Raw genomic sequence first — 25,482 nt, forward strand, 5'->3', positions numbered from 1 at the left:
ATACATTCCATCATCTGAGTTTTGCTCTTGGTTAACAGCCATTCTCGGACTAAACACCTGCCACCTGGTGGTTCTTATAAGACCTGTTTAGTACTGCCCGAGCCATTACAGGGCTCCAGTATATGCTGCTCCTTCCTTCCTTCATTCATGCGACAAATAATGCTGAAAGTCCAAACACTTGTGTGGAATTGACAGATACTTAAATATTAATTTTGGAATAAATAGTTTCTGTAATGAATCTGGATAGGTTTAAGCATCTTCATAGGCAGTGGATACAATGTACTTTGGGTTAAAAGATCCTCAAACTAGATCTGAAGCCATATCAAATGACCAGGTCTTTTAGAACTGTTTTTACATGTAAGTATTTTTGGTCATAAAATTCCCTCTGCCTGGGGCGTTCTTCCCCACCCACAACCCGTAAGTCAGGCTGGTGACACACCTCTGCTTATGGGACTCGGGCTCTCTGGCCCTCCCCTCACTTGTGCTTTCTCTGTACTGGATTTTTTCCATATGATATCTCTAGTGTTCAATTGTGGTAATTCATGAGATTTTTTCCTCTACTAGACTATAAGATTCTTTGAGATAGTACCACACTGTTTACTGAGTCTCTCCCTAACTTAATTTAAGATGGTTAGTATACCCTCAGTAATGGCCTGTTGAATAACTAACACCTAAATTTAAAGATGACTATATAGAAATGTTTAGAAACTATACAGGGCAAGGAAACTCCCTACATGAAATGGAATTCAGGAGATCTGTGAATTTAGTTGGAAAAAATATGTCTTTATGTTCTTTAACTTCAGACTGAAATTTGCCATTTCTTTTCTTTGTGAATATAAGCAAAAAATCATAGCAGTACTAACAGTATTTGTGTCCCATAAAAATGGCAGATATTTTCATAGCTTATTGCAGTTTTAAAGATATCTCAAAGTAACTTTTATGTTCAATACCATTTGTAATTAGGTTATTAGATCTGCTACTAGATCTTATTATTTATCAATAAAAGATAACTTATTACTACTTCATTGATTTGTTTTTTGATAACTGTTTTTCTTGGTAATCCTATGTATTTTATTTTATATATTAAAAAACCTTTATTCTGAGAAAGAGGTCAATAGGCTTAAATAGACTAAAAAAAATTGGTACAAGAAATTTAAAAACATCTAACCATAGTATTTTAATGAAAATTTAATGAGAAAGCAAATCATGATGTTAGTAAAAGCAATATTGATTCCGCATCAATATTCTCTGTTTTTTATATTTTTAGGGTCTATTCATCTACCTATTTTTACATGACCCTTTTCTCACATTTATCCACCATCCTTGAAACAACAGGGATGAGTCTGATCTCGATAATTTATCCTTGATGTCATAGTGATAACCCTTCAGTGTATTTGAGTTCTAATGTTCATCATCCCTAGAGATGCTTTCCCATTTTATTCTGGAGTAAAAGATACTGGTGCCATTTAAAAATAATTTCTGAAAAATAGCTCAGTGGTTTTAAGGTGAAGGAAATACTTTTCAGTAAGACTGATCATAAAATACTTTTTTGGGGGTGTGTTTTCTTTTTTAATTGAATCTTTATTGTACTTTTCCATTACCATTTAGTCCCCTTATCCCCTCCTCCCCACAGCAGTCACCACACTGTTGTCCATGTCCATGAGCCCTTTTTCCTCTTTGCTCAATCCCTCCATCCCCTGCCCTCCTCCCCCTGCACTGGCTGTCATCTGCCCTCCATCAATGAGTCTGTCTGTGTTTTGCTTGTTAGTTCAGTTTGTTCACTAGATTCCGCATATGAGTATTTGTCTTTCTCTGACTGGCTTATTTCACTTAACATAATGTTCTGCGGGTTCATGCATGCTGTTGCAAAGGGTAAAATTTTCTTCTTTTTTATGTCCAAGTAGAATTCCATTGTGTAAATGTACCATCATTTTATCCACTCATTTACTGATGGACACTTGGGCTGCTTCCATATCTAGTGAATGTAAATAATGCTGCAAAGAACATATAGGGGTGCTTATGTGCTTTCAAATGAGTGTTTTGGGTTCATTTGGATATATTTTCAGAAGTGGGGTCACTGGATCAGAAGGCAGATCCATTTTTAATTTTTTGAGGTATCTCCTCCACACTGCTTTCCACAGTGGCTGCCCCAGTCTGCATTCCCACCAGCAGTGCACAAGGGTTCCCCTTTCTCCACGTCCTCGCCAGTACCTGCTGTTTGTTGATTTGTTGATGATGGCCATTCTGACAGGTATGAGATGCTATCTCACTGTGGTTTTAACTTGCATTTCTCTGATAATTAGTGATATTGAGCATCTTTCCATATGTCTATTGGCCATTTTTAAGTGTTCTTTGGAGAAGTATCTATTCAGGTCCTTTGCCCATTTTTTAACTGAGTTGTTTGTATTTTTTTTATATTGAGTTTTGTAAGTACTTTATAAACTTTGGAGATTAACCCCTTGTGGTATGTTCTCCCATTCTATGGGTTGTCTTTTTATTTTGTTGATGATTTCCTTGGCTGTGCAAAAACATTTTTGGTCTGATGTAGCCCTGTTTGTTTATTTTTTTTTTCTTTTGTTTCCTTTGTGTGAGGAAATAGATCTAATAACAAATTTCTATGAGCAATGTCCAAGATTTTGCTGCCTATGTTTTCTTCTAGGATTTTCATGATTTCTGGCCTAACATTTAAGTCTTTGATCCATTTTGAATGTATTCTTGTGTGTGGTGTAAGAAGGTGGTTTAGTTTCATTATTTTGCATGTATCTGTCCAATTTCCCCAACACCGTTTATTGAATAAACTATCTTTAGCCCATTGTATGTGCTTGCTTCCTCTGTCTCAGCCTTTTGACTAAGATCAAGTATAAAACACATTTCAAGGAGTCAAGATCTACTCAGTAATATGCCGCCTGAGAATTACCTTTTTATTTTCTAAATTTAAAACGACTTTTAAGGCTAAAAGAGTGCTTTTTACTGTAACAGCACAAGCATGTTTCGTGGTGCCCACTGAGAATGCGCACGCTGTCCACATAGAGTGGTTCTCGCAGGGCATCCGTCTCTTTGTCTGAATGAAGAGAATGGCAACTGAGAACAGAAAGAGAGCAGTAGCATTTTTGAAGAAGGTAACTCTAACGATCAAATTGCAACAAATTCAGGTATAAAAACCTGACAGCGGACTGTAGTGCCAGCTCTGATGTAAGGAAGCGGAATTCCACGCAGATGAGCATGAGCTAAAGGAAACACATTCCACAGGATGGTGCAGAGGCAAATGGTCAATGACTCCCAGAAGACATCACAGAGGGAACTTCCTGACGGCTCTCAAATGACCGCAGAGCAGCACTGGAGCCACCGTTGGTACGAGGGGCTTGCGTGAGGCAGCGCTGTTGAGATCAAGTCCGACGTCAGAAAATGAGGGTGGAATAAAATCAAGTAGAAGAGAACGTGTGTCTCAAGTTTTTAGTGATGTTACTCGGAGTTCGCCAAAACATCGTTGGGGTTTTGTTTGTTTGTTTGTTTGTTTTATTTTGTTTTCTGACATTTAACTCTTTGTTTGCTCACTCTGGGCACCAGGCTCCTGACTTTAGTTTTCAGTTAGACCAAGTTTAGTTCTCGTATAGCCAAGCTGCCAACTATAATAATAATTTTAACACAACAATTGATAGAAGGCAACAGTAAGACATGTTAAGAATGGTTGATATCCTTTGTGATGGGCACATAGCGTTTACTGTGAATACATGGGTAACAAACTATAAAGGCTTGGTACTGGGTCAACTGCCTGACACTTGGTACTTACATGTGGTTCTAACTAGTAAATGTTGCCCTGAAGGGCATAAGGCTTGTGCCATTCTAGACTGGATCTTTGGCTACACTAGGTTTAGTCTCAGTCTAAGACAGCTTAGACTAGATCTCTCCAGAGCCAGGCAGTCATGGGGCGTCCCCACTTTGGCAGCCACAAAAACTGGCATGCCAGTTGTGGGCACAAGTCCCTTTAGGTAGAGAGAGCACCGTGGCACCCGCTTGCCCCCATGGTCTTTGAGGAGCATTTCAGTCGCCCCTAGATGAGTATTAAATGCCATACTTGCTTCTCAGGCTGAAGCTGTTAAGATGAGTAGAGTCTCTCTTTCACAGAAAACAGCCATTTGAGTCTGCTGCCTCTGGGCCGGGCCCTGGGGTTTGGCCAGGTGTGGTCACGTGAGCCCTTTTAAGAGCCGTTTCTAGGCTCACTGTAGCCATATGGGTATTCTGGATGCAAACCCCCTGGGCTTTCAAAGCTGGACATTTTGGGGGCTGTCTCTCAGGTGTAGGTTTTACAAGGTGGGGTACCAGATCTGGGGTGCAAATCCTTTACTTCTCAGTGAGAAGCTCTGAGTTCTGTAGTAGACTGTTCTGTGTGGCATGGGCCCAGCTCCCACCGGGAGATGCGCAGGACCCACACCCATGGATAAGATTCTCCTGTGGGGAATCAGACCTGCAATGTACCTAGGCCGCTATGAGTCTTGCTTTTTGCTAAAACTCCCTCACCCTGAGTTGAGGGCATTTACTACAAAGTAACTTCCTAAAAACCATGCTAAACCTTCCAAGGTTGAGTGTAACTAGTCCAACTACTTTTGCCTTTTCATTTGCAAATATCCCTCTTCTGTGATGTGATTAGCAGTATTGGCTCCTTTGTTTTCTGTAAAAGGTAACCACCTAAAGCAAGCCTGTGCGTAGTTAATGAGGACCTTCTTGTAATGTGCCCAGTAAGACAATAAAAGCTCATTGCCTCCCATGGGCCCCCATGGGAGGAAGGGCTGAGGTTTTTGCTCCCCTTGAGAAAGAAGCCATGCCGTCCCTTTTCCTCCACCAGACTCGGTAGTCCATGTGAGTGTCTCCTATTCATCCATAATGACCTGGACCCCACAAGCCGGGGTCCGCATCAAGTTCCTTCCAGACTGGGGACCACTGTGCTGGGGAGAGGGTCCATGGTGGGACTGTTGTGCCAGCCTCTTCTGCTCTCTCTGTATGGGATTTTCTCATTTGCCTGGTGTGCAGGAGTTGCTCAGCTACTTTTGGACTTCCTTCAGAGGAAATTGTTCCATACGTAGCTGTAGATTCAGTATGTCCTGGGGAGGAGGTACATTCAGGAGCCTCCTCTGTTGCCATCGTGAACTGGAACCTCTTAGCTTGGAACTTCTGAGTTATTTTCTGTCCTGTTTCTGCTTCAGAATATCTATTATTAGGACAGTTTCTGCTTATATACTGCTTATTGTGCAGGTTTCCTGTATGGCTTCTTTTTTTCCCCCTGAGATTTTTTTTTCTCTGGACTTAAAGACATAATACTGCTGCTGTTGCAGAGAATGTAGTCATGACCTAGATGCTGACCATAAGCCAGCCTTCACAGTAAGAGAACCCTCCAGTGTTAAATGACTTCTGTGGGGACAGTGAGCTCTAAGTCCCTCTCCTCAGCATCCAGATATTTTATATCTTTTTTTTAAGATTTTACTTATTTATTTTTAGAGAGGGAAGGGAGGGAGATAGAGAGATAGAGAGAGAAACATCAATGTGCAGTTGCTGGGGGTCATGGCTTGCAACCCAGGCATGTACCCTGACTGGGAATCGAATCTGCGACACTTTGGTTCACAGCCCGTGCTCAATCCACTGAGCTACGCCAGCCAGGGCAGCATCCAGATATCCAATGACAGTTTCTTCTGGCCACCCAAAGACCAGAATGGTCAAGTCATTCCCCTCTGACTCCCCTTAGACACCCTTATAGCACTCCTGTGTCCCAGATAAACCCCTGTGTTCTCAGGGGTTATTGTCCTTTTTTGCTTCACATCCAGTGTCTTGAAACTCTTGCTTCCTATATTTTTTCAATTGTGGGGTTGTTTCGGGCAAGAGAATAAACCTGGACCTTGCTATTTTACATTGGCCACAGTCAGGAGCCTGAGTGTGGCACCATTTACCCTGGGAGTGGATTCTAGAGACGGTTTTTCTACTCACGTGTCTGTGTTGCTTCTTTGCTCTCTTTTGGCGGCTGTCTTTCCCCCCTTACCATCAAATGGAAATTATTTTTGAAAGCCTTTTAGTCAGCAAAGTCTGTCTTACTGGCAGTTGAAACTGAAAAGTGATTCATTTCTTGTGCTATACAGCAAAGTTGCATGAATAATACAATTAACAATCAATCTCCTGGACAACAGTAGCCAATGAATTAATTAGTTGCAGTCTGGAAGCACCGGGAGGGGAAGGATATGAGAGACATAAAACAGAAGAGAGGGGAGGGGAGGGGAGAGGGGAGGAGAGAGAAAGAGCCAGCTACAATCTACCTGCAGCGTGGACATGAGTGTTCTGCCTGACCGGAGGGTGTGGGTGGAGCACCCAAGTCTTCATTGCAGTTAGATTCTATACAGTGCACCTTGGGAAATTTCGCAGTTCTGAAAAAACACTACACTGTAATTGTTTTTAAGAGAAGCAAAGGTATATGACTTTGATTGTTTAAAGGTGTTTTTCAGCCAAATGCACGTTCTAAGGATATGTTAGGCATAGTTGCAAAATTTTTATGCATTTTAATTTGAGATACAAAATTCTTAGCTTTCAGCATTTCAGAACCACAGTTTCTGGGTTTTTTTCCTCATAGGGCTCTGCCTCAAAGATGATAAATTTTTGAATAATCGTTGGGGATGGAAGAGGTAAAGTCATTAAAATGTCATTCTTTTCACCTTTTGTTTATCATGTATCTAATTTTAGAACAACCTGTCATTAGCTACTATTTTTAAACACCTTGGTTCTTTCTTACTATAAATGTGCTTCAGAGAAAGAAAAGTTTGGGGCAACTTCATTAATAATTACACTTTGCCCGAGTAAATTTATTTTTCATTCTGGGATAAGACACCATAGTAAGTAGTAGGATGAATTAAGGAAATAAGTTTCTTTTGTAAAGTGAAAGAAAAGTAGGTTGTCAGGCAGATCACGTTTAAGAAAAAGAAGATAAGGTTGTTGAGGAAGTAGAAATTACTCTTTAAAATATTCCTGCTGCTACAACCCTTAGGAAGATTTCATGTACTCACATTGGCATCCAAGTCTGAAGACAATGGCTCTCTCCAAGGCAGAGAGAGAACACTGGGAGTTCCCACGGTGTGTGGAAGGGGCAGTGCATTCTTGCTCTTGGGGGTCAGTGTTTGTGCGGTGCAAAGTCAGGAGCTCCGAATCAGAAGTTGGGATGTTTAGCTCTGTCCCTCACTAGCAGTTGGATCTGGAACCAAACTGATGTGAACCCCAGCTCGTGGTGTCCACGTCATTATGAATGAATATGAAACAAATTCACACAGACCACCGAGTTCCGTGGAGGAAAAGGGACGGCATGGCTTTTCTCCCAAGGGGAGCAAAAGCTTTGGCTTGTGCTCCAATGAGCTTTTATTGTCTTACTGGGCACAGTACAAGAAGGTCCTCATTAACTATGCACAGGCTCGCTTTAGGTGGTTACCTTTTACAGAAAACAAAGGAGCCAATGCCGCTAATCACATCACAGAAGAGGGATATTTGCAAATGAAAGGCAAAAGTAGTTGAACCTATTACACTCAACCTTGGAAGGTTTAGCATAGTTTTTAGGAAGTTGCTTTGCAGTAAATGTCCTCAATTCAGGGTGAGGGAGTTTTAGCAAAAAGCAAGACTCAAAGCAGCCTAGGTACACTGCAGGCCTGATTCCCCACAGGAGAACCTATCCATGGGCGTGGGTCCTGTGCATCTCCCAGTGGGAGCTGGGCCCACGCCATGCAGAGCAGCCTCCCACACCGAACACTCTACTTTCCCATCCATGAAATAAGGGCACTCCGGTCTCTTCCAGCTTTAATGCTTAGTGGCTTGAGATTGATTGGTAGCATGCAATTCAAGATGGCAAGGTGGCATCTGGGTAGTTATGAGATCCTTGAAGGTCAGGGAAAGAGTTGTAGGCTTCTGATGGGAATTGGTGTCAGTGATCTGCAATGGTGAGAAGGTGTATAGCCACAAGGCTCAAAAGCAATTGAAGGGATCTGGCAATTAAAGGTCAGCTTCAGTTGTCCCAACTCTGGTCCTATTCGTGAATGTGAGTAATTGGAAGGAGGTAATAATAATGAATATCTGTACTTTGGGGGTCTCTATTATTTAGTATTTATTCAATAATTCTATAAAAAGTGAGTCCATTAGTTTCATTTTACATACTAAGAAAGAAATTAGAGAGGTGTTAAGTATGTTGCCCAAGGTGTCGCAGTAAAACTAAAGGGAAGAACCATGACTCAAATTCAGGGGTGTGTCTTACCCTAAACTCCGTGGTTTTTACAGCTCAGCAATTACAACTGTTGCTTCAAGGGTTTTGTGTTTGTGAGCATGGGTTCATGCATTTGAACAGGCCCTTTGCTTTGTATTGGATTTTTTTAAAGGACCTTTAAGCTTTAAAGTCTATAATTTAGACTTTAACCTAGTGACATCACAAAAGTTTGGGCTGGATGCCTTTTGTGAACTCTGTGAAAGAAAGTAAAAGGAAATAACTTTGGGATGTCATGCACGTAAAACACAAACCAAGGGAAGATTTAGAATAAACACAAGGATGATTACGTACCAAATCAGTACCAGTGTTTTCCTGCTCTGTAAGAGACATACACAAACAGCCTGTGTTTGACAACCTTGCACCTAACTACAAGCATTTGCAACAGATTTCTTATTTTAGTGTTTCCATGACAACACATGACCTTTCCCATGTTTTCCGAGGAAGGAAAGGTGAAAATTACTCTGTGTTAAATTGAATTTCTCTCTTTCTCCTCACCTATTTTATGCATAGACACTTTAGAAGGTACAGCAATTTCGTGTTCTTTTCAGGATGTTGCTGCCATTTTTCGACATTAGTTGTAGCATAAATGAATTCTACCTCAGTTCCGTTTTCCAAGTCCAGTATTTCCAGAGAGAAAGAAGTTTTCTTAAGGTTCCTACATCAACAAGCAATATTCGGTACAATAGGAGCAGTCCCACAAAATTAGATTAATTTTTTGTAAACTTTACATTTGTAATACATCAGCATTTTGGACTCTCTCCATCACTAAATTTGGGGATAGCCCTGTATTTGCTTTATGCAGAGTTTTTTTCTTCTTTTTTTCTGTCTCTAGTAAGTCATTAAATGAGAAGAGAGCCAATAAATATTTGGGAAGGAATGGATAAAGGAATCTAGAAACATTTTGGAAGTAATTTTTATTTGGGGAAAAAATGATTCTTTTAGAGTGAAATAATTTGATTATCTGAGAATAATGTGCTTTGGGATTAAACATCTTGCTATCTATGGAATATTGATAATTGCGTGAGTCAGGGCTCTCCAGTGAAACAGCATCGATGGGATGTGTATGTACAGAGAGAAAGATTTATTTTTCCAGAGTAGGCTCCCGTGACTGGGAGGCTTGGCCAGCCCAGACTCTGCAGGGAAAGCCAGCAGGCTGGAAGCCAGGGGAGGGTTGCAGTTCCAGCCCAAGGCGGTCTGCGGGTGGATGTCCTTCATGCTCAGGACAGGCCAGCGTGCCTTTCTAAGGCCTTCCACGGATTGGTTGAGGCTCCCCCCACCCCCGCACCTTATGGAAGGTAATCTGCTTCAAACTCAAAGTCTATAGGTTTAAATGCTAATCCTATCCCAAACACACATTCACAGAAACATCCGGAATAATGTTAGGCCAACTATCTGGGCACCATGGCCCAGCCAGGTTGACACACAAAATCAGTCACAGCAGGCGTGTTGTGCCAGGTGCGGTGCCAGGAGCTGGTGTTTTAAAGGTGACACTGAGGAAACGACACAGTACAGTAAAATATTTCGGCCTCCACTTCCAATTTTGTGTCCAGGCACATTTATTATTTGTTCAGTGCCCGCAATGTGGCAGACGAGGGTCTTGCCTGTGGGGATTGGTCTAATGGGAGAATGATTACAGTCTGGAGGACCACTGTGAACTATTTCATATTTATAGAGGTTGGCCTTTTGCTCGGCATCGAGTGATTTATTGACCACGGGGAAAATATTGCTTAGAAAACAACCCTTCAATTTGTATGGGATTTAGTGTGTGTCTGGAGCACTTTAATATCCATTATTTGATTTGAGTATCATAAGAACCTTTGACAAAACAGGGATGGTATCTCAGTCCCGTTCAACGAAAGAGAAGCCCGAGGCGTTACCATTCTGAGGAAGTCGTGACATCGCAACTCTTACTCCTTGACTCCCGGCTGAAATTTTTGAAGTGGCTGTCATTTCCCCAGGGCCGTGCCAGCTATGAAGGCAGAAGCTAAGACTTGGGTATATTTGTGTCAAACTGTAGAGTTTGTGATCTGTCAGATTCTACATGGTACCTTCATTGTGTGTGTGTGTGTGTGTGTGTTTGTGGGTATGAAGTATGTTGAGAAATACTCTTTATTCCTTATGTTCAAATCCAAACCCAGGGAACTGGGCACTAACTCCCCATCCCGCCCATTCACCGTGGGCTGCCCTAATAGCTGCTTTCACGGGTCTGCTTCCCAGCTGGGCAGTTGCCAAATGTATATTTACGAAGAACAAAGATTTCCACCCTGCTTCCCAGATCCCTAATAGTGTTTCAAAGCATAAAAACAAAAGGAATGAGCAACTGGGTGATTAAAACATTAAAAGTGGGTGGGAAGAAAACCGAGATGGCTGAGGAAACGAAAACAGAAGGGAACTTTTATTTATAACTTCGGTTCTCTCCAGTTACCACTTCTGGGCCTTTCTAGCGCACACACATCCAACACCTTCCCGTCACCCTCCAGCTCACTCTTCCTAATGAAGTAGGTGGTCCTGAGGCCGATGTAACCCGATCCACGCTCCGGAAGCAGCACAACCTTGTGCAGAGGCAGGGCAATGGGGTGGAAAGAGCAGGTGTTCTGCAGGCGGGTGGATGGCCGTTTATTTTACCGATGACGATTGGCAAGTCACTCAACCTTGGAACCTTGGTTTCTTTATCTGTAGAATAGGATGATGATCATTAGTTCTCAGTAGTTACTGTGTATGCCTATGGCAAGCGGTGTTCAGTGATCTTAGCCCCCTTGCACTTAACGAGAAAAAAGGGATCAAATTGTTACACAATGTTAAAGAACCTAAGAAGCAAAGAGGAGAATTCTGGCATGAAAGCTGTGTTTATGGAGGGGGTCTCCTGACCATCCTTCAGTACTGACCTCTGCCCATCAGCTGTGCTAAATGAGCGTACCTGGCAACACAAGGCAAAAAAGATAAGGCTTCCCCAATTATGACTTCCAGAGACTACTTAGGTTTGGTCTAGTTTCATCTCAATGGAAATACTGAGCACGAGAACATTCACATATCTGGGGGAAAAAAACCTGCTGCTTTTAAAGGACTTACAGTTTCCCTATGAAGTTACGCATTTGAAGACTGGGTTTTGAAGTTCCAAATATGCTTTTTACCTTCGGTAGTTTTATAACCCTTTGGTCATAGATGTGCTGCAAAGGGCTCTGTTGTTATGGTAGTAAAGAAATGTTAGTTTCTGCTTTGCTTTCCCATTACCAAGTTCTTCCCATTTCAAAGCTGTTTATTTTTTCTTCTTTCACAGAGAACTGTGTACTTTCAAGTCATGGAAATATTTTGTTTGATCATTTGTAGTGCAATTTCAAAGTTATAGCAAAATTGCAAAATGGTGTAAGGAAATCATGTGTACCCTTTTTCCACAGCTTCAGAAAGTGTTTATGTTGTTTCTCTCATCGGTTTTCTGAAATATGAGATTGAGTTGGAAACATGGCCCTGTTTTGCCCCTAAACATTTCAGTGTGCATTCCTTCATTGCAAGGGCATTCTCTGATATAACATATATGCATTCTTTAACACAGTAGAGTGATCAAAATTGGGAAATTTAATGTCGTTACAATAATACTACCTAATCCATAGTTTATAGTCAAATTTCATTGATTATATTAACATCGATTATCTTTTATAACTATTTTTTTTATCAAGACCTACTTCAGGACCATGCGTTTAACACTAAAGTCTCTTTAATCTCCCTTCACTTGGAGCAGTTAGGTTCCTATCCTTCCTCTGTCTTTTTGAACTTGATGCCTTTGACTGCCCCTTAGTCTGAGTTTGCCTGGCATTTCCTCATGATTGGATTCAGGTTATATCTTTTTGACAGAAATATCCCAGAAGTGATTGTCTCACTTCCCAGTGTATCACATCAAAATTTATGGGGAGTTACTTTGTCTTTGACGGTATGTAAATATTTTGTCGTCACATGCTCACCTGCTACAGTTACTACCTGTGATTTTCTAAATCCATCATTTCATTCATATTTACTTAGCAGTCTTCTGAAAAGAAGGATTGTCCTCTTTATATCTATCTATCTATCTATCTCAATATGAACTCATGGGTTATTATCCTATGCAATGGGTTATAATCCATTACTATTTTTATTTATTTTGATGTTCAAATTATTCGAAATTTCGATAGAGGAAACCCTTCAATTTGGATCCCTTTTTCTCTTTTGGTATGTTTCCATGATTATTGATTTTTTTTTATTTAGCATGCACTGGCTCATCAACAATGATGAACCTAGTGTCTCAGGTTCATCAGTTGCTCTTCCCGCTTTAGTCCTACAATTAGCCTTTTATCCAAGGAGCCCTGGCACTAGGTATACTCACTGCTAACAGGTATAACACTACTTCTAGATCCACTCAGCAACAGAGCTAGCAAATACCTATCTCAGTGATAAACCTTGTGTTCATGCTGATTGCATTAATCTCCAGTCAACACCACCACCACCAGCTATATTCCAGTGTCTCCCTTTTGCTTTTCTGTCACTCCCTTCACCACCACTGAGGAGCCTGGCTTTCATCCTCCCAAATACGTTTACTCACTTGCGTCAAGCCTGAATACGTGGAAGGTAGCAAGGGCAGAAATATGAGACCATTAACACCTGCTGGGCATGACTGCCACTCCAGCAAAGTGCTGAAGGCTGATAGGAAGTTAATATCTAAGTCTTTCCCATGGACCATTTCCCCTTCTCAAAGAGAGATCATAGGTGTGAATTGTTGTGGCTCTCAGTTTGACAGTCCCTGTCACCATCTTCATCACCCCCTAGTCACCCTTAGAACCACAAATAGACATAGCATGTATCACATTTCCATGCCAGAACTACATACTTGAATGATCCAAAGAGAAACTGCATCCTTAGATGCACTGGTAAAAACCTTTAAAACATGTGGATGGGGTTCATCCATTGAATGGCCAACAGTCAGGTGCCATACATTTCAGTAAAACATTTCTTAGGTCCCAGACCATATCCAAAGAAAAACAGTGTGACATCAGACTCCATTTTCCCTATCAAATCTGTGTTTTATCCAAGCGACCAATCCAATGAGATATCCTCTTTCCCAATAAGGCACTAAACTGAGACTGGTGATCCCAGAGACTATGTTACAACTGGTGGGTAGTTATCCAATGTAAAATGCTGAAGGTAGAATGGGAATTGGAAGCACAAGAAGAAACTGATAAAGATAAGGTTAAAAAGTTATGCCGAGGTTCTGGTTGGAAAGGCGAGGCGAGGCCACACATGGGGAGATAAGAAATGAAGTCACACAGGAAGACTATGAGAAGTCAGGATGCGCAGAGAGGCTGGGAAGTGTCAGACTGCAAAGGAACATAGGAGCTATGCGTGGGAGGCCTGCTTTCAGCAGCGCTGGCTGTGGGACATGTGGTTTTAGAGCAGGTGGGCAGATGCAGATACACTGCAATCATACCACTTGCCCCCCAAGGTGTAGGCCCCACAGATCGGCCACTTTGGCTGCTTGTTCCCCCAAGCCAGTGTTGGATAAGAAGCCTGGATGGAGAGACCTGCAGTGAGTCACTTTGCTGCAGGGAGCGATGGCCTCCTGCCTCCTCCTGCCTCCTCCTGCTGCCTCCTCCTGCTGCCTTCTGTCATGTAAATAGTTTGTCACACAAACTGAGAGTGTTGAAAGAAGTTAGAAAGTGATTGCTATGAAAACACTTTGCTTTGGAGCCTGGTAGCTTTGTTCCAATGTCTACTTGGTCACTTGCTAGGTGTGTGGGCATGCACGTGCACTTCTTACCTAATTTCATTGTGCCTCAGTTTCCTCGTTTGTAAGATGGGGTTGACACAACCTAGTTACAGTTCAGTTTAAAGGATTATAAAACACTGATTATAGTGGCTGGCATATAATAAATGCTTCATAATAACTAGCTATTATGTTAGTTTGATTGTTATTGTTTTAATGCTTCTTATAAACATTACATTATTTCCATCTCCCAACTTGCTCAAAGACTGGTAAGTAGATTATTGCTGCAGTTTTGAGTGAACAGTCTGAGGACTGGGAAAAATAAAACTTTCTCAAGAATGTGTAACCGGTGAGTGGCAAAGATGGAATACCAGGCTGTGGGTCCCAGAGTCGATCTGCACTGAGCCCATTCAGCCTCCTCACTACCTTTTCCTCCGTCTCTTGAAGGCATCTGTTGGATCTCCTGCTCAATCGAATCTTTTTTCTAGGATGGGCCAAATGTTTCCTCTTGGAGGTGGAGAAAGTGGAGTCATCTTAACTTTGGAAGATTCAGGCCTACAATAGAATAATTATAGACTCAGCCCTTCTTGTGTCCCCCCTTTTATTGTAGCCATCGCTGCTGCAACCAGCTCCCTACAGTGCACACTGACAGCCCCTTGGTTGGCATTCAGGACTGTTGGCTTTGTGTTTGAGGGCTTCTCTGAGACATTGAAGGTACCCATTTTTGCAAGCATAGCTTGGAATTTTGAGGGAGTTTACAACCCATGAGGTAAACCTTGACTAAAGGAAATGAGAGGAAGTGGTTAGGTGCTTCTTCCATTCTTCTGGTGGACAATTTGGAAGTGTTTTCTGTGGGTTCCCCAAGGTTACTGGCAGGATTGGACTCTAATCGCCTATTCAAGAGGCAAGACGAATTCAAGAATCTTTCCTCCTTCCCTCTTTAGTTCTTCCCTGTATCCCATTTCACTTCCTTGAGATCACTTTTCAATATAAATTACCTTCATGTGAATCCTTACTGGAAGCTCTGCTTCCTAGGGGGAGCCAGAATCCAGCATCCCGACTCCTGCCCATAAAGTGCAGTCTTCTCTCATTGGAGAACTTGAGCCATTCTCATCTAATAGTCATATAAGCTTTCCTGTGGGTCCCACAGTACTCTTGATCCTATGTTCCTGTGTCGGGTTTCTTACTCGTGCAAGTCATTTGCTCAGCCATTCAGTAAACCTTTGTCATACTATAGCCACCATGGACTTGACCTGGGAATTGAGGGAAGATACAGTATGCGTTCTCATTGTCTAGAGGAAACGATAAAGGGACAGATGCTCAGATAAATTATCACAGGTCTTTTAGTAGCTACCTGTACCTGGAAGACAGGAAGTCTTAAACTCAGGTGAACATAGAATTTCCTGGAGGTCATGTTAGAAAACAGATTACCAGCACCATCCCCCCTACTGCCTGCCCCGTCCCCCCAAATGTCTGATATAGTAGGTCTGGGGAAGACCCCACAATTTTCACTTTTAGTGAGCTCCCATGTGATGCTAATATTGCTGTTCCTGGACCACACTCTGAGAACCACCAACCTAAGAAGAAAGGGCCATTGACTGCTCTTCCCTCAAGGCATTCAGAAAGAATTCTTTCATCAGTGTACTGTTAGAGCTCGAAAAAACGGAGAGCTTTATTCCCCAGTGCTCACAAGGAAACGTCCTTAAGGCCCATGAATTTTACCACCTCAACCTTTTGCTCATAACTTTCACATTCTTACAAAGTTCATGTTTCTCATTCTCCCATTAGCCTGGAAAAGTTCAATTCACAGTATTAAAAATCAAGGCATCAAATAATTTTTGAAGTTTTCCTCCTAGCTCCTCTAACTGTAGGCAAATTTACATCCACAGTCTCTATGACCATCGCTCACTCATACGCCTCAACTCTGTCAAGAGAACTTGTGGAGAACTTTGAAATCGGCAAGAAAACATCATTTTGTGTCTTGTCCAACTCACCTATCAGAGTTCTCTCCCCTTTTTTATTATCTTTGAGCTATTTCACCACTTTAGGAAAATGTAGAAAACTGATCATGCAAATGAGTCTTGTCCATAGAAATGCAAATTAATAGTATCTGGTGGAGTTCAGTGGACTGTTGCTTTATTTTCATCTATTTACAAATTTATTTCAGAACTGTATATGCACCTTTTTAGATATATATGTGTATATCTTTTTTTTGTTTTCTCATTTGAATCAGTTATACCATCTTATTTCCTCAGTACTTAGTAAGTCAGATATAATTTTTGTTATGTGTTCATTGTATATCCAAATGAGGGTGATGTTTATAGTTTTTTTAAAAAATATTATTTAACAATAGTACCACTATTTCATTGAATTCTAATGGCTCAGCTATACCTACAAGCACCTCCCCTTCCACTTTGCTATGAAAGTCTAGTACTCAAAGGCCTCATTTATTTACCACTACACCCTCAGATTCTAATACAGTGCTAATATTGGGTGTTCAATAAATATTTGTTGGGTAAATTTTTTAAAAACCATGGTTTTAGGACAGAAGATAGAAATTGTCATACAGAAAAGGAAGCAAAGAATTTTCCAGGCAGATGGAATGAATAACAAAAAGATCCTAAAATATGAAATGATACTAGAATATAAAGTGCCATGGCAGAAAATGGGATATGAGCAAGACAGAAGAAAATCCCAATTTAAAGGTTTTTTTGGGGGGAGGGGGTGATGATATGTTTATAAGGAACCGTTAAAGGCTCTCAGACAATCAGATTTGCAATTGAGAATGATCCCTCTTTCTGCCACAAGGGGGTTGGATTTGAAAGGTTAACAGCCTGATGACAGGTAGACCATTAAAAATCTTTTGTAGCAAATTCACTAAGAGTCCTTATATCCCAGCCTCAGGAACCCAATCATCATATCTGAATTATCTGTTTTCAGAGCTTTGCAGTTCTTGAATCTTTTGTCCCCAAGGATGGAGTAATTTGGGGAACTAAATCCTGGTTCCATTCATGCGCCCCTGTCCTCATCCATCTCTGGATGGGAGACACCTGTCTGCATCTTTACAGGTAGCTTCCTTACTGTCTGCTAGATGGTCTGGTGTGGGAACACCCTAGTATCGGACGTGAATCCTCATGCAGTCCGCTGATTGCCAGGCCACTCATCTGCTACCCATAGCCTCATTTTCTGATTGCCTTGTTCTGCATGCACAGCTAGCCTTACGTCCTCAGCATTGGTCTTAATCTTTTTTTTAACTCAATTTCAGGTCCTGGCCCCTTCCATTCAGTTCAATTTGGGGGTCATGTTTTACAAGATCCAACCAATTCTGTAATTTAAAGAATTCTCCTTTTTGAAATGTGATGAACAATTTTGCAACTAAGTTTATCGTAGGGATTCTTCATGGTGCTAATGAAATAATTAGAGTTTAAATTGTTCCTGAATCAGTAAAGTTTTATGCAAGTTTAAAGTCCCATGGTTAAAAATAAAATTAAAAAATCAGATGCAATAGCAGTAATTTAAGTGGTACTTGATATATTGACTAAAACTGTGTGTCTAAAAAAGAATAAAATGAAGTAGTCATGGAAAATGACTATTTTCTCTCTGAAGGGGAAAGATAACATACCTGAATTAGATTCGCTGCTGAAAATTGATTTAGCAATTTTTTACTCCTGTTATACTTCCATTTTCTCAAAAAGCAAAATTCCATTATTTTGCTATTATGAGTAAAGATGACAAAGTAAGAGCAAAATTTATTTAAATGCCTTTAAATCTTAGAATTTTTCTACCCTAATATTTCTCCTACTGCATATCATATCATAACTTACATTTAGGGCCTGAAAATTAGTATTTCTTCTTTCTTAAGATTTTAAAAAAGATTTTATTTATTTATTTTTAGAGAGGGAAGGGAGGGAGAAAGAGAGAGAGAGAGAAATATCAATGTGTGGTTGCTGGGGGCTGTGGCCTGCAACCCAGGCATGTACCCTGCCGGGGAATCGAACCTGCGATGCTTTGGTTCACAGCCTGCGCTCAATCCACTGAGCTATGCCAGCCTGGGCTTGAAAATGAGTATTTCAATGACACACACTGATGATTTGTGGTCACAACTTTAAATTTTTAGCCAGGTAAAAGGTGAAAAATAATTATCTGTCCATGTTCATCATATCAGCACACCTTAAAATAAGCTTTTAAATTTGATTTTTGGAAGCTGGAATTGTACTCTTAAAAGGATTGCATAAAATTTCAAGAAAGGTGATATTAAAAAGGAAAAAAACATATTCTTCTTTGGTTGACAAAACGGTAGGTTATCTCCTGGGAAGTATGTTGCTAACCTTTGGTTTGTCTCATTAAGGTACTGAAATCAATAAAATTACATTTCTAAAGAATTCATACTCCATGATGTCAAGGTAACACAATTACAGTTTTCTGGCTGAATTCAATAAGAAAAAGTTGTTCCCTCTGTACCCTACTGGTAGAAGGTTTATTGAGAAAAGAAAGGAGTATAGATTTGTAAAACTAACAGAGACTTTGCTGAAACAAAGAGAAAATAGAAATAAGAATTTATCTGAGTTTGGATAATAGTTGGCAAATTTTCATTTAATCTGAATAGGAAAATCAGCATAAATTTACATGTTTCATGTAATCAGCAAAAAATAGAGAGTTTAAACTGTAAACAGGAATAATAAAAGCAAAGAAACAGCCAGCCGTGTCTGGCTCAGAACTGCCATTATTTCATTCAAAGTAAATATCATTCTTTTGAAAATAGTTTTTTTTTGTGGGGGAGATATAGTTAGAAATGAGAGAGGAAAGTAACAAAAAGGTCTATAATTTCATAATTATAACTATAATGATTATGGCAAAACTTCATTTATATTGGCATCTTTTCTTTGGAATGTCACCAAAAACATGAGTTAAGACAGAGTTACTATGGTTATATTTTACTGATTGAGAGATTGAGGCATAAAAATAAAAAATCTTCTCAGAAGTATGTTTTTATGTACTACTTGAATTTATTTTTTGTGAAATACTTCAGTGTTCTCTTATAACTTCTAAGAGATTAACAAAGGAACCCTACATATTTTTTTCACAAGTTTACTTGGGTATTGTTGATTTGATTTAGGAATATACATTCCTAGATAAGGAATGTATAAGTTAGAACCAGTCATTAAGAAGATACAGTAAAATACTTTGATAGTTTGCATTTGGGTGTTCTAACTTGTTGCTTTTCTGATTCAGATTTACCTGGACTTTGAATGAGTTGGTTAGCTCAGTTATTATCTTGTTTACTTTCTGTCGAATTGAAAACAATCACAAAGTTCCCATATACATTAGAATAACTAAGGCAAAAGTCTCTAGATTTCATTTATCTTGTTGAATTCATTTATGTATTATGGTTGAAAATCTATATAATGTATAAAAGATAGAAGATCTGCAAACAGAGAACTTTTTTTGCTACAGAAAAAGATCTCCTCCTAAATCACCATGGAAGACAGCCACAAATCCCAAAATGAAAAATATGCTGACAGTGATCCATTGCGCCCTTACATTTTTAGCAGTTTTACTTGAATAGATATTACAAAGGAATTTAAATAGAAATAGTTTCATATTCTGTTGCAAATAACTAGTGGTCACAGAACAGAAGTTCCTAGATAGTTGTCTGCAAGCTAGGAAGGGGAGTCTCCCCAGAACCCAACCACACTGGCACCCTGATCTTGAACTTTTGGCCTCCCGAGCTGTGAGGAATAAATTTCTGTTGTTTAAGCCTCTGGTATCTTGATATGGCAGTGCAAACTAACACAGCACTTCAAATGTGGACAATGAAAATGGTAAGAAGGAGAGGGAAAGGGCGGAGGCAAGAGAGGTTATATGCAAGGCATTTAATGTTTTCTTTTTACTAAGTCATCAGTGACAGAGGGGATTTTGATTCAAAAGCTAATCCTCACACTTCCCCAAAGAAGCAGAGTTAGAAAGGAGCAGAGAAGGCACATTTGAGAATCAGCACAGGGAATGGAGGAGCGGGTCAGGCAGAGTGTCCTCCGTGGCTCCAGTCTAGGAGGAGGCCAACCACCAGAAAACCCTGGGATTCAGGGGCCGGCCACCTCTCTCCCTATGTAACTACGCAACAGGGGAAATAGACATTTGTCTTTCTCCAATGTAAACATTATTTTGTGAGACAAAACAAGTCACACACAAACTAAATGGGAAAAGTAATTGTGCTAATTAGCATGGCATCTATCCATCTCTGCTCATTCTGGAATGCCCCTACACATATTGCATGTAATAACCATAAGCTCTGTTACCCAGTCAGGTGACAGTTTACTGAGGTAATTATAAGTAAAGTTCTGAAGCAAACAGAGAGCAAGACATAGTTATTAAGAAAAATAACTTTATTCTTTTTACTAAACTGATTTTAATTTTGGTCCACAGAATTTTGAAATAGTAATCCCTTGTATCATTTCTCCAAAGCCATGATTCCTGGTACCCCAAAGCCACTTTTTTTAGGAATCTATGTTTTTAGAAAACATGATTTTCCTCAATTTTTAACATTTGAATTTTATATGTAGATGTTAATTTTCTTCCTTGGAATATAAGGATTTAGTTCTCTTAAAACTCCCACCTCCATCATTCTCCTTCCCCATTATACAATATAAGAAAATAAAGTACTGGATTAAATAACGTTTGCATTACTATGTACATGTAAATGTGTTTCATATCCAAGTGAAGAGGATGAAGCAGAAATAGGTTGGAAAAATTACTATTCTGCAAGTTCCTTTATCCAACTTTTTCCTTAAGAGATACTCCCAGGGAAATTTAAGTTTGGGAATGGCTCAAGTGACCCTTCAGACTATTGAATGAAACGCACATTGGGTAGAAGCAGGCTAATGAGTCAAACCACTAACTAGCCTTAGCCAGGACTAAATTGGGTATCTAATCTGACCCAGTGGTAGTAAAGCACACTTCCCTTGTGGGTAACAAATAGTAGGGTTCTATAAATTTTTTAAAGCATATGTGAATATTATTTGTGATTGGTTACACTCTATTCCAAATATTAAATGACTTTTAAAATCCATTATCAAATTTTATATAATTTTAAATATACTTTTAGTTTAATCATAGGCTAGACTTTATTTTTAACATTTATTTAAAGGTAACTTTTAGACTCCGTGAAAGTCACCTATTTAAAATGCATGAATTGGTTGTGTTTGGTGTACTCACAGTGTTGCGCAGCCATCAGTGTTAGAATATTTTCATCACTTCAAAAGGAAACCTTGTACATAGTAGCAGTCATTCTCTAGCCATACGTCCCCTAAACGACCATTCTTTATTTTCTCTCCCTATAGATTTACCTATTCTGGTTGTTTTATATAAATGGAATTATTCAAAGGTCATATGTTGTGACTGACTTCTTTCACTTGGCATCATGTTTTTGACATTTGTCAATGTTGTAACGTGTTAGTATTTCATTCCTTTTTATTTCTGAATAATATTCCGCTTTATGGACGTACCACTAAGATTGCTTGTTATTATTTGTGTCTCATTTTTTCCTGCAGAAATCTTAGAATGTTGGTGCATGTGAACTTAGAGAACATACCGTGCACTTGGGAAAAAATACCTGAATTCCAGAGCCTTGGAATAACTGGAATGGCTAGCCAGTGGAGATTGGTACGGATGGCAAATGTCCATCACTCTTTCCGGGAAAACCACTGTGCGTTATCCCTTACTGCAGGCCATTTACAGAACTCTACTGGTCTGACGTAGGTGATGAGCAGGTGCCATAGTGAAAGATGAAAAAGGAGAACTGCAGGAATCCACTTAGACTTCTCCCCGAAGTGGAAGGTCTTTTTCTCCATGTCCTACCTAAATGGAAATATCAGTGGCCGACATTTTTCGGAAGAGGTACTCACATTTAGACTCCAAAAGGTACTTATTAGAAATGTATTTAAATCTATTACTAAATCTTTAAGTGCTGGATATACATGAGTCTGTGCCCACCTCAGACCTCTTAATATATTGACTTGTACTGCTGCACTTTGGACGATGGCATAGCCACAGCATGAGACACGGAGGGCCATTTCTCCAATTGAGAAAATAAGAGCTCTATTCATATGTAACCACCTTTCCCCTCAGAAGTTATAAAATACAATCTGTCCTATGGTGAAAAAGTGCCCATCCCTGGAGATAATTATATATTTTAAAATAAGCCTTGCAGAAGGACATAAGGTAGGATTATATTGGAAGCAATATTGTGGGATCCTGTAGCATGCATAAAAACGTGTGAAATATATATTATTTCTGTCTGCTTTGTGCCAAAACCACTAAATTTTGAAGAAAAGCAAATTATCCACATCCTTACGAACTGAATACTTAAATAACTGGTATACTCATTACATCTTTTTCTTTATCAAATATTTTATTTATCACCCCTTTGACATGGATGTATATACTAGAGAATGTAGCACTCTTCAGAGATTCTTATCTCATACAGATCATGTATCATAGAAATGTACGCCTGCAATCTATATGACTGTAAGAACAAATATCACCCCAATAAATTTAATAAAAACTAAATAAAATAAATTCCTCTGAGAGTTGACCTAAGAAAGGTAATGCAATTAAATAAATGCTAATTAACCAAACTCTTCATCAATCCCAAGACTCTGTGAAGGGGACTCATGATTTTTATTGAGAGGGACTTAATGATTAAAAAATTTTTTAGAAGATTAAGGATTAAGTGAATCCTTCTTTTTCGTGGTAACCTATGCTAATTTCTATCATGATGAGGTTGAAATGACCTGGAATAGTTAACTCCAGGCAGTTTCAGTTCCGGCTGCTGTGCCAGAGTTCCACGGGCCAGGTGGGTATGAGCAACAGGAATTTATTTCTCGCAGTCCTGGAGGGCGGGAATCCAAAGTGTGCCCGCATGGTAGGGTGCTGGTGAGAGCCCGCCCCCAGACCGAAACCTCCCTGCTTTTCACTGAGTCCTCACATGATAGGAGGGGTGAAGGAGCTCTCTGGGGTCTCTTTTATAAGAGACCACTCCCTCTCCCTAACTATGCACCCTTATGACCTAATCACCTCCCAGAGGCCTCACCTCCTAATACTATCTCTTGGGTATTAGGATTGCAGCCTCTGAATTTTGAAGGCACGCAAGTATTCAGTCTATAACTGCTGTGTTCTCTACTATTCAAACAGCCATGGAAGTCTTAGCATAGTGCCTGGCACAAGGGAAAACCTAGTCATTTCCCATTACAAGGGATAAATTGTCAAGACAGACTCATGTGCCTTAAATATCTTATCTAACAACAAATTTTGCCAACTACAAGAAGCATAAAACAAGACAGCAGCATAAACACCACATTCTTTCCTGGAGGGACCTCAAGGTCTCAGACATATCGTCTAGAAAATGTTTCTTTCCCTGGGTCAGGGTTTGCTTCGCAGGGGCAGACAGCGCTAACGATCCGTGCGGAACATTGTTGCTGGGGGACTTGGTCTGAGTGTCGCACAGAGGGGCCGTATCTGTGCGGCTGCTTCCCGTTCTCCACGCCGCCGCGAAGGCCCAGAGCTCTGTAAATTTCAAGTTTATTTATAATTAGCAATCTGGATGTCCAAGTACATACTCTTAAAAACATTTTAAAGTTATGTTCCCCTGTTACCAAACCCAATTACCGTGGCAGACTGTTTGTTAGGAGATCTGGTTGAGGTCTTACATGATAGGCACTGTAAATCATTTCCTTTGCAGAAAGAATGATCAATGATATATTTTTTAAAAAAGAAGGTCCCTTATAAATAGGTATTGATTCTTATATTTCTCTTTTATTTTGTTTATGGTATTTGTGCTGTGAGTGTTTCTTTGCAAAAGTCTCCGTGCTCCCATTTTCACCTGGATGCTTTGTAGAATAGAGACAGTTACTAACAGCTGGTTTCCCTGGTTTACTTTAGAATGTATGTTACTTGCTCTCAGAGATAAGAATAGAGATACTCCTCTGCTGCTTGTGCTGTTCTGTTCTGTGAATTGCTGGTACTGCATTACAACATCCTCTAAAATAGGGCTGTCAAACTCATTTTCACCGGGGGCCACATCGGCCTCGCGGTTGCCTTCAAAGGGCCGAATGTAATTTTAGGATTGTATAAATGTAACTGCTCCTTAACTAGGGGCAAGGAGCTCGGCACTGCCACTTGGGTAGAAGCAAGGTGCGGGGCTGGATAAAACAAGGTAGAGGGCCGGATTCGGCCCACGGGCCTTGTGTTTGCCACCTGTGTTCTAGAATCTCAGTGGTTCTCAGCCTCTTTCTTTCTTTGTTGCTCACATGACCTGAGAGGTGGTGGTCAGCTAGGACTCTGAGGAGCTTGGTCAGTTAGCAGGACTATACACATCTTCTCATTCTGGAACCCAGGCTGAAGGAACAGCTGTTCTCTGAGGCAGGCAGTGGGCTTGGTAGAAGGTAAGTGTAGGAGGTACAAGTCAAGCCACGCCCTGTATTCAGACTTTCTGCTTAGATATGACAGGTGTCCCATCCACATGGCTAAGATCAAAGTCAGTGTGGCAAGGAAGCAAGCCAAGGACAGGGGAGTGAACCAATAGAATTTCTCATATAATTTCAGTTTTCTCACTTTACGTGGAAATTTATCTTTCCATCTCTCCCTACGTGTCGAGCCCTACCTTGGATTGTGTAATGCTCATTAATGTGTCCTTTGTGTGGCAAGGGGCTCGTCGGGGCAGAAGTTTGGAATGATGTCTTCTTCCTGCAGAAAGGGAAGGGGTACGGATTTGTGCTTTGTTTGTACCTGTTTTAGGAGGCATAAAGAGCTGGTCAGTTTTGGTTTTGATTAATATTTTTCCTTCATCACTCTTATTTCAAATATGTATAATTTATATTTTTTAATTAAAAATACCAAACATACAGAAAAGTACACACAAAAATATACAGCTCCATGGGATTTTATAAATTGTAAAATTATACTGGACCTATTAATCAGGTAGCTTATAGATACACGCAGATATCTGAAAGTCACGTGTATTGTCTGACTTTGACTTTCAAATATCATAGATACACATGTTTGGGTTAGCACGAAAGGAGGACAACACTACTGAAGTATTATTTTAAAATTCTGAAAATAAAACTCAATCTATTCATGTATTTTAAATATAATTGTTACATCAAAATTAGTTAAGTAGAGAAAATATATTCTGGCTTTATGAGGATTAAATAAAATAATGTATGCAAAACCCAATGACCAATACATATTAAGTGCTCAATAAATGATGTCTATTTTCTCCTTGCGAATAACTGTAATAAATATCAAATTTCTCATGTCCGCTAACATAGCCTTCCTTTTGAAAGTCAGGTGAAATGGGTTCCAACCTCATCCCCCATACCATGAGAGTCAATCACGTCTCTTCAGGGTCAGCGTATTTTATGGGGGCTACAAGTGTAAAAGGAAGAAAAACATACTTTTCCAAAATGCAGTCGGATGCACT

The sequence above is a fragment of the Phyllostomus hastatus genome, unplaced genomic scaffold (genome assembly GCF_019186645.2).
Source record: "Phyllostomus hastatus isolate PE091 unplaced genomic scaffold, TTU_PhHast_1.1 phas_scaffold_129, whole genome shotgun sequence".
Taxonomy (NCBI): Eukaryota; Metazoa; Chordata; class Mammalia; order Chiroptera; family Phyllostomidae; genus Phyllostomus; species Phyllostomus hastatus.